The sequence below is a fragment of the Rana temporaria genome, chromosome 12, assembly GCF_905171775.1.
Source record: "Rana temporaria chromosome 12, aRanTem1.1, whole genome shotgun sequence".
Classification (NCBI taxonomy): Eukaryota; Metazoa; Chordata; class Amphibia; order Anura; family Ranidae; genus Rana; species Rana temporaria.
In genome coordinates, this window is record NC_053500.1 from 127,621,849 (window position 1) to 127,632,284 (window position 10,436).

At 49.7% G+C, this 10,436-nt stretch overlaps 1 protein-coding gene across 8 annotated transcripts in view; it reads right to left on the reverse strand.

Moving 5' to 3' along the window:
• Positions 1–5,428, reverse strand: part of RBM39 (RNA binding motif protein 39) — a 31,168-nt gene extending 25,740 nt beyond the window's left edge. For 5 of the 8 annotated variants that reach the window (XM_040330622.1, XM_040330627.1, XM_040330628.1 and 2 more), the window contains exon 1: positions 5,089–5,388. The gene's annotated coding sequence lies outside the window, so the exon portion shown is untranslated. Of the gene's footprint in view, positions 1–5,088 lie in introns of all 8 variants that reach the window. The other 3 variants (XM_040330624.1, XM_040330623.1, XM_040330629.1) reach the window with 3 other exon arrangements.
• Between the last annotated feature and the right edge of the window lie 5,008 nt (positions 5,429–10,436).

The following is a 10,436-nucleotide window of genomic DNA, read 5'->3' on the forward strand; positions in this document are numbered from 1 at the left end:
CGTCTTGTGATTTCAGGCCGTGATTTACATTTAAATCTGTGCAGAAACCTGCAGATGTCCCCAATCGCAGCCAAAACTAGGACTGCCAGTTCAGCTCAACTCACACTGCTTCATTCCCGCAGCCCAGTGTGAACCTGCAGCTGTAAAAACACTAACCCTAAAAAACACAACTACTGTTCGGCAATTATGAGCAATAAGCTTTTGTGGGAGTATAGTTCTGCTAAAAAAAAACAAAAAAAGCACATGAAAAATGCATCCCTTTAAATTATGTTTGGTCCATTGCGGTGTTAACCTTGCTAGCCGCATTAATGGTCAGAAAAAAAGAAAACCTATGAAAAATACACCATAAGCGTGTCAAAACCGCACGCTTTTTTTGGTGGCCATTATGGACAAAACGCAGATATCCCTATTTTCGGTGCATCACTAAGAAAAAACTAAATTCCAGGTTGACACCAGAACAGGAAAAAATGAACTCCTCCCATGTGAACACTAGTTCTGGCGGCACTCCAGGGATCCCCTCTCGCATCCTGTATTGGCCATGGAACAGGAGATAGAAGGAAACCTCCAAAATGAGCCACAGATGATGCAATCTTACAGGGGTTATGACCTTTTCTCTATAAAAAAAAAAAAGTTTGAACTATAGTTCTACTTTACCTTTGTTCTACGTTTTACTTTTTTGTACAGGTGCCTGTTACCTGCAAAGGGAGCTTTTTGGTGAAGGTGAACCAACCTTTTTGCTGGGTTCACATATGCTAATTAGATGCGGTTTTAACCATATTCAATTCGCATTAACATGTGAATGGCTTCCAATAGAAGCAGTTCACACATGCGCAGTTTTGAAAAAGGTCCCATTAGGGAAAAAATTTGCACATGAACCGGTAAACAAAAACACTGGACTGCAAAACTCGTATATATGTGAAACCAGCCTAAAAGCAACTCGGACGCAACGCACCGCTGCCCATTACAGCAGGGCCAGCTCACACCACATGCAGTTCAGTGCATTTTGTTTCTCCATCAAAAGCACATAAAAAGAAGGTTATATGGTTTCCAATGGCATAGTTCACACCACAGAGACAAAAACAGCCTGAAGTTTGTGTTGTGGGAGGTTGCTATAAATAGATTAGCAGAGCCAAGCTCTGCACATTACTTTCTTGCTTTGCCAATGAGGAGAGGGGGAGCGTGCCTTTCCTCCAATCAGCTGTCTTGGCTGTATGCCAAAAAATCCACTCCCACAGACACAACTGAAAGGGAGGAGGGGATGAGATGAGAGCAGGGCTGCAGATGAGGCAGAGCTGTACTCAGACTACGGTGGTCAGGGCAGTCAGAGCAGGGGAGGGGGGGGGATACAGGAAGTGGCAGGCCTTTTTTTTCCCCCAGAGTTTAGAGGGGGGAGGAGATTACATAGCCCAAGCATTGTGCCGTTTAATCTGCTTTAAGGGACCAGGATATCATTATTATTTTTGTGTTTTAACACTTTAAGGGGTTAAATCCTTCCGATGCGGAAGTGGTTAACCACTTGCCAACCGACTTGCGCTAATATACGTCGGCAGAATGGCTCTCCTGCACAAACTGACGTACCTGTACAATGGCAGGCGCCCCCAACAGACTATGACCACCGGTGGCCCGCGATCGCGGCGAGGCAGAACGGGAACTGCCTATGTAAACAAGGCATTTCCATGCTCTGCCTAGTGACATGACAGATCTTCTGTCCCCAGTGATCTGTCATGTTTCAGTAAGCCCATCCTCCCCCCTACAGTTTGAACATGCTGAGGGAACACAGTTAACCCCTTGATCACCCCCTAATGTTAACCTCTTCCCTGCCAGTGTCATTTATACATTGATCAGTGCATTTTTATAGCACTGATCAATGCAATAATGTCACTGGTCCCCCAAAAAAGCAATTTGGGGTCAGATTTGTCCGCTGCAGTGTCACAATTGGCGTTAAAAAAAGCACCTGAAAGAAGCCTCATCTGCAATCCCAATGTGAAATCCTGAGTGCTTTCAGAGCCCTTTCACACTGCCAGCGCCCGAAAAACGCTGGTAAAGCTCCACTAAGACAGCTTTCACACTGGGGCGTTTTTCAGGCGCTATGGCGTTAAAAAAGAACCTCAATTGGAAGGGGCGCTTTAGGAGCGGTGTATTCACTGCTCCTAAAGCACGGCAAAGAAGCGGCTTGCATGACTTTTTTTGATGCCCTGCAAGCGCAGCAGTCTGAAAGCACTCGGGGTTTCGCATTGGGATTGCAGGTGAGGCTTCTTTCAGGCGCTTTTTTTTTTTTTTTTTTTTTAACGCCAAGACCCCTTTCACACTGGGGTGTTTTTCAGGTGCTTTAGTCTGAAAGCACTCAGGCTTTCGCATTGGGATTGCAGAAGAGGCTTCTTTCATGCGCTTTTTTATAACGCTAAAGCGCCTGAAAAACACCCCAGTGTGAAAGGGGTCTTAAAGAAGCATATCCTGCTTCTAATATAGCGTTTTACTTTCTCCCTCAGCTCACCCCCCCACTGCCATTACCTTTTGTATAAATTTGACCCTCCTTTTAGCCCTCTTAACACACAAGGCGGACTCCGTCGCTACAGAGTCTGACGGCTCAGCGGGAGATCTCTCCGCTGAGCCAGCGGATGACAGGTCCCTCTCTGCTCACTGAGCGGGGAGGGGCTTGTGCAGCGCTGGTGTCTCCAATGGAGAGATCCGATGAAGAGGGACTGCAGGTCCATTTTTATCAGATCTCACCCAATCCGGGGACGTATCGCCATCCATCTGATTTTTGGCGGATTGGGTCAGATGTCAGCAGACATGTCTCCGCTGACATCTGACGCTCCAAAGGCATGCATGGAGCGGCTGTTCAGGTCCGCCGTCAAAACTGACAGCTGGACCTGAACGGTCCAACCGAGTGAACGGGGACTCTGAATGCAAGCTCTGATTCCTTGTGTCCAATTTGTAAAGTAACTAATATTGCCTTAAATTTGTTAAGCGCTGCGCAAACTATTGGCGCTACATAAATCCTGTATAGCAGGGGTGTCAAACTCAATTTCATCGTGGGTCGCATCAGCATTATGATTGCCCTCAAAAGTGGCCGGTTGTATCTGTAAGATTAGATGCCCAGCGCATTCCCTCCCCTTACATTAGATGTCAGGAGCCACCCCACCATCAGAAGTTGAGTCCCCCACTCTCCCTTACATCACAGTGCACCCCCCTTTCCTTATGTTGCTGCTGGGAAGAAGCTGGATGCATTGCTTGAAAGCAGAAAGTAAGGCCCCTTTCAGACGTACGGAAGAACGGTCCGTTTATTACAAGTCCGTTTACGGACTTGTAATGGTTTCCTTTGGGATTGCAAACGTTAGCGGATGATGCATCCGCTAACGTCCGCAACCATCCGCGTCCGCAAAGATCCGCTTTTGCGGACGGAAGAAAGCCCTATTTTTCTTCCGTCCGGCGGAACGGGTGAATACGGACACATGGCCCGTATTCATCCGATTCCCCATAGGGGAGAGCGGAGGAGAGACAGGGCGGTCTCTGCACTGTGTGCGGGGGACCGCCCTGTCCGCCGACAGCTCAGCAGGGATTACGGAGGAATCCCCGCTGAGCCAAACGGGCTAACGGAGCGGATCAATTTACGGATCCGCTCCGTGTGAAAGAGCCCTAAAGGTTTGGAGGAGGACCAGAGCTCTCCTGCAGCTGCAGGAGAGGTGCGAGGGCCACATGAAATGTCCTGGAGGGCCGGATTCGGCCCGCGGGCCGTGTGTTTGACACCTGTGTGCCGTATAGTAATAATTCTGGTACAGTTTTGTGCAGGGGAAAATGCACCATGTTCTATTCCCCCCCCCCCCCCCCCCCCCCCCCCCCCCCCAGGAATCTAGAATCACAAGCATGGGTGTGAACTATGCCATTGAAGAAAATAAAATGTACTTAAAGCGGTGTTTCACCCTGCAGAACAACTTTTTAGCATAAAATTCGGCATTGTAGCGCGAGCTACAGTATGCCTGTCATAATTTTTTTATCCCCGTACTCACTGTGTAATCGTACATAGAAGATTCCGACTGCCCACGGGGAATGGGCGTTCCTTTCAAGAGGGAGGGTGATTGACGGCCGGCTCTGGCACGTCACGCTCCCCGAAGACAGCCGGAGTAGGTCTCGGCTCTTCACGGCGCCTGCGCACAGACTATGCGCAGGCGCCGTGAAGAGCCAAGCCTATTTCGGCTATTTCCGGAGAAGCGTGACGCGCCAGAGCCGGCCGTCAATCACCTTCCGTCTGGATTGGAACGCCCATTCCCCGTGGGCAGTCGGAATCTTCTATGTACGATATAACAGTGAGTACGGCGATAAAAAAATTAAGACAGGCATACTGTAGCTCGCGCTACTATGCCGAATTTTATGCTAGAAGAAAAAAAAAAAATTTTTTTATAGGGTGAACCCCCGCTTTAATGCAAAAAATAAATAAAACGCACTGGACATGTGGCGTGAACCGGCCTCAAAAACACACTGGAATGCATCAAAATCGCACGGACCCCAGTACAGAGGGAAACAGGTAAAAAACACCTGAATTGCATGCAGAAACGCATAAAAACGCACGCACCGGGATCAGATCTGGAGTACGTTTTGTGGTGTGAATCGGCCCTTAGGCCTGATTTACACCTTTGCATTGTTAGAGCATTTTGCAGGTTTGCACTACAGGCCATTTAGCATGGTTTCCTAGGAAACACGCTGCGTGGTGCAGATCTACAGAGCGCACTACAATGGTATACAGATAGGTGGGAGTTAGGCCTCAGAGTTGCGGTGATGGGGGAAGTTGGCCCCGCAGCAGCATGGCGCCCCCTCATGTCCTCGGAGGGCACACACACCACTGTACACACAAGGACACACAGGGAGCGGGGCCCGAAGGTCAGCCGTGACCGGACACATTTATGGGCCCTCAAAGAAAAAAAGTCCCTAAGCTAATGCGTTATCTTTGTAATAAGAAATCTTTATACCGCTCGGTAAATACCGTTCGTTACACACATATGCTGGGAAGGGCGGCACCGAGATCAGCCCGCAGGCCTGGAAGGTTACATGGAAGAGGGGGGGAGGCAAGTCGTGATCCGGGTAACTTACCAGCAGCAGCGTGCCCCTATCAAGGGCTTGGTCTCGCAGCTAGGCCTCGGCCTTGTTTACGGTCGGAATAAAAATGGCGAGAGATCTACAAAGAGAAGAGTGCTTCGTTACACAGCGAACACAGCACCGAGCATGAGGCGGGGGGGTGACCAGGAGAGAGAGAGACACACACGGGAGTCCCGGCTGTACGGGGGTTGGTGGCGGCGGTATAATGACGCGTAGGCCCGTAGAATGGCAAACCTGCGACTCCCTGAAATGGCGGCGGCCAGGCTCCTTCCACTACAGGCAATACGGGGTTTCCGACGGGAGCGGCCAGGGGCGCATGTGACGCTGAGGGGAGGGTGGAAGGCGTAGGAAGGAGGAGACAGTCTCCTCAGTGGTTTCCCGCCTCGCTGACGTCGGCGTAGCTGTGAGGAGAAGCTGTGGTTGCTCTGTGTTTCACAAACCAGCCAATACAATGTGAATACGTTTCAAACAGAACTTTACCCATAACAACGTGATTAACAAAAAATAATGTTATTTAGCAAGCAACATAGTTTCAACATCAGCGGTGGCTGGTGCTCAAAATGTTTCGAAGGGGCGCAAAAAAAAACAAAAAAAATTCTGGAAAAAAAAACATGCTGCCACTGTGCCCATCAATTGCAGACACTGTGATCTGAGGTATGAAGGTGCAGGAATTGGGGTGATCTGAGGTATGAAAGTGCAGGAATTGGGGTGATCTGAGGTATGAAGGTGCAGGAATTGGGGTGATCTGAGGTATGAAGGTGTAGGAATTGGGGTGATCTGAGGTGTGAAGGTGCAGGAATTGGGGTGATCTGAGGTGTGAAGGTGCAGGAATTGGGGTGATCTGAGGGGTGAAGGTGCAGGAATTGGGGTGATCTGAGGTATGAAGGTGTAGGAATTGGGGTGATCTGAGGTATGAAGGTGTAGGAATTGGGGTGATCTGAGGGGTGAAGGTGCAGGAATTGGGGTGATCTGAGGTATGAAGGTGCAGAAACTGGTGTGATCTGAGGTGTGAAGGTGCAGGAATTGTGGTGATCTGGGGTGTGAAGGTGCAGGAATTGGGGTGATCTGAGGTATGAAGGTGCAGGAATTGGGGTGATCTGAGGTATGAAGGTGTAGGAATTGGGGTGATCTCAGGTAAGGAGGTGTAGGAATTGGGGTGAACCGAGGTATGGAGGTGTAGGAATTGGGGTGATCTGAGGTGTGAAGGTGCAGGAATTGGGGTGATCTGAGGTGTGAAGGTGCAGAAACTGGTGTGATCTGAGGTGTGAAGGTGCAGAAATTGGGGTGATCTGAGGTATGAAGGTGTAGGAATTGGGGTGATCTGAGGTGTGAAGGTGCAGGAATTGGGGTGATCTGAGGTATGAAGGTGCAGGAATTGGGGTGATCTGAGGTATGAAGGTGTAGGAATTGGGGTGATCTGAGGTAAGGAGGTGTAGGAATTGGGGTGATCTGAGGTATGAAGGTGCAGGAATTGGGGTGATCTGAGGTGTGAAGGTGCAGAAACTGGGGTGATCTGAGGTGTGAAGGTGCAGGAATTGGGGTGATCTGAGGTATATGAAGGTGTAAGAATTGGGGTGATCTGAGGTATGAAGGTGTAGGAATTGGGGTGATCTGAGGTGTTAAGGTGCAGGAATTGGGGTGATCTGAGGTATGAAGGTGTAGTAATTGGGGTAATCTGAGGTGTTAAGGTGCAGGAATTGGGGTGATCTGAGGTATGAAGGTGTAGGAATTGGGGTGATCTGAGGGGTGAAGGTGTAGAAATTGGGGTGATCTGAGGTATGAAGGGGTAGGAATTGGGGTGATCTGAGGTATGGAGGTGTAGGAATTGGGGTGATCTGAGGTATGAAGGTGTAGAAATTGGGGCTGATCAGAGGTGAGAAGGTGCAGAAATTGGGGTGATCTGAAGTGTGAAGGTGCAGAAATTGGGGTGATCTGAAGTGTGAAGGTGCAGAAATTGGGGTGATCTGAGGGGTGAAGGTGTAGAAATTGGGGTGATCCGAGGTATGGAGGTGCAGAAATTGGGGTGATCTGAGGTGTGAAAGTGCAGGAATTGGGGTGATCTGAGGTGTGAAGGTGCAGGAATTGGGGTGATCTGAGGTATGAAGGTGCAGGAATTTGGGTGATCTGAGGTATGAAGGTGCAGGAATTGGGGTGTTCTGAGGTGTGAAGGTGCAGGAATTGGGGTGATCTGAGGTATGGTGGTGTAGGAATTGGGGTGATCTGAGGTGTGAAGGTGCAGGAATTGGGGTGATCTGAGGTATGGTGGTGTAGGAATTGGGGTGATCTGAGGGGTGAAGGTGTAGAAATTGGGGTGATCTGAGGGGTGAAGGTGCAGGAATTGGGGTGATCTGAGGTATGAAGGTGCAGGAATTGGGGTGATCTGAGGGGTGAAGGTGCAGGAATTGGGGTGATCTGAGGTGTGAAGGTGTAGGAATTTGGGTGATCTGAGGTAAGAAGGTGCAGGAATTGGGGTGATCTGAGGTATGAAGGTGCAGGAATTGGGGTGATCTGAGGTATGAAGGTGCAGGAATTGGGGTGATCTGAGGGGTGAAGGTGCAGGAATTGGGGTGATCTGAGGTATGAAGGTGCAGGAATTGGGGTGATCTGAGGTATGAAGGTGCAGGAATTGGGGTGATCTGAGGTATGAAGGTGTAGGAATTGGGGGTGATCTGAGGTATGAAGGTGCAGGAATTGGGGTGATCTGAGGTGTGAAGGTGCAGGAATTGGGGTGATCTGAGGTATGAAGGTGCAGGAATTGGGGTGATCTGAGGTGTGAAGGTGTAGGAATTGGGGTGATCTGAGGTGTGAAGGTGTAGGAATTGGGGTGATCTGAGGTGTGAAGGTGTAGGAATTGGGGTGATCTGAGGTATGAAGGTGTAGGAATTGGGGTGATCTGAGGTGTGAAGGTGCAGGAATTGGGGTGATCTGAGGTGTGAAGGTGTAGGAATTGGGGTGATCTGAGGTATGAAGGTGCAGGAATTGGGGTGATCTGAGGTGTGAAGGTGCAGGAATTGGGGTGATCAGAGGTGAGAAGGTGCAGAAATTGGGGTGATCTGAGGTATGAAGGTGCAGGAATTGGGGTGATCTGAAGTGTGAAGGTGCAGAAATTGGGGTGATCTGAGGTATGAAGGTGCAGGAATTGGGGTGATCTGAGGTATGAAGGTGCAGGAATTTGGGTGATCTGAGGTATGAAGGTGCAGGAATTTGGGTGATCTGAGGTATGAAGGTGCAGGAATTGGGGTGATCTGAGGTATGAAGGTGCAGGAATTGGGGTGATCTGAGGTGTGAAGGTGCAGGAATTGGGGTGATCTGAGGTGTGAAGGTGCAGGCATTGGGGTGATCTGAGGTGTGAAGGTGCAGGAATTGGGGTGATCTGAGGGGTGAAGGTGCAGGCATTGGGGTGATCTGAGGTATGAAGGTGTAGGAATTTGGGTGATCTGAGGTAAGAAGGTGCAGGAATTGGGGTGATCTGAGGTATGAAGGTGTAGGAATTTGGGTGATCTGAGGTAAGAAGGTGCAGGAATTTGGGTGATCTGAGGTAAGAAGGTGCAGGAATTGGGGTGATCTGAGGTATGAAGGTGCAGGAATTGGGGTGATCTGAGGTATGAAGGTGCAGGAATTGGGGTGATCTGAGGTATGAAGGTGCAGGAATTGGGGTGATCTGAGGTATGAAGGTGCAGGAATTGGGGTGATCTGAGGTAAGAAGGTGTAGGAATTGGGGGTGATCTGAGGTATGAAGGTGCAGGAATTGGGGTGATCTGAGGTGTGAAGGTGCAGGAATTGGGGTGATCTGAGGGGTGAAGGTGCAGGAATTGGGGTGATCTGAGGTGTGAAGGTGTAGGAATTGGGGTGATCTGAGGTATGAAGGTGTAGGAATTGGGGTGATCTGAGGTGTGAAGGTGCAGGAATTGGGGTGATCTGAGGTGTGTAGGTGTAGGAATTGGGGTGATCTGAGGTATGAAGGTGCAGGAATTGGGGTGATCTGAGGTGTGAAGGTGCAGGAATTGGGGTGATCTGAGGTATGAAGGTGCAGGAATTGGGGTGATCTGAGGTGTGAAGGTGTAGGAATTGGGGTGATCTGAGGTATGAAGGTGTAGGAATTGGGGTGATCTGAGGTATGAAGGTGCAGGAATTGGGGTGATCTGAGGTGTGAAGGTGTAGGAATTGGGGTGATCTGAGGTATGAAGGTGCAGGAATTGGGGTGATCTGAGGTATGAAGGTGCAGGAATTGGGGTGATCTGAGGTATGAAGGTGCAGGAATTGGGGTGATCTGAGGTGTGAAGGTGTAGGAATTGGGGTGATCTGAGGTGTGAAGGTGTAGGAATTGGGGTGATCTGAGGTGTTAAGGTGCAGGAATTGGGGTGATCTGAGGTATGAAGGTGCAGGAATTGGGGTGATCTGAGGTATGAAGGTGCAGGAATTGGGGTGATCTGAGGTGTGAAGGTGTAGGAATTGGGGTGATCTGAGGTATGAAGGTGTAGGAATTGGGGTGATCTGAGGTGTGAAGGTGCAGGAATTGGGGTGATCTGAGGTGTGAAGGTGCAGGAATTGGGGTGATCTGAGGTATGAAGGTGCAGGAATTGGGGTGATCTGAGGTGTGTAGGTGTAGGAATTGGGGTGATCTGAGGTATGAAGGTGTAGGAATTGGGGTGATCTGAGGTGTGAAGGTGTAGGAATTGGGGTGATCTGAGGTATGAAGGTGTAGGAATTGGGGTGATCTGAGGTATGAAGGTGCAGGAATTGGGGTGATCTGAGGTATGAAGGTGCAGGAATTTGGGTGATCTGAGGGGTGAAGGTGCAGGAATTGGGGTGATCTGAGGTATGAAGGTGCAGGAATTGGGGTGATCTGAGGTATGAAGGTGCAGGAATTGGGGTGATCTGAGGTGTGAAGGTGCAGGAATTGGGGTGATCTGAGGTATGAAGGTGCAGGAATTGGGGTGATCTGAGGTATGAAGGTGCAGGAATTGGGGTGATCTGAAGTGTGAAGGTGCAGAAATTGGGGTGATCTGAGGTATGAAGGTGCAGGAATTTGGGTGATCTGAGGTATGAAGGTGCAGGAATTTGGGTGATCTGAGGTATGAAGGTGCAGGAATTGGGGTGATCTGAGGTATGAAGGTGCAGGAATTGGGGTGATCTGAGGTGTGAAGGTGCAGGAATTGGGGTGATCTGAGGTGTGAAGGTGCAGGCATTGGGGTGATCTGAGGTATGAAGGTGCAGGAATTGGGGTGATCTGAGGTATGAAGGTGCAGGAATTGGGGTGATCTGAGGTATGAAGGTGCAGGAATTGGGGTGATCTGAGGTGTAAAGGTGCAGGAATTGGGGTGATCTGAGGGGTGAAGGTG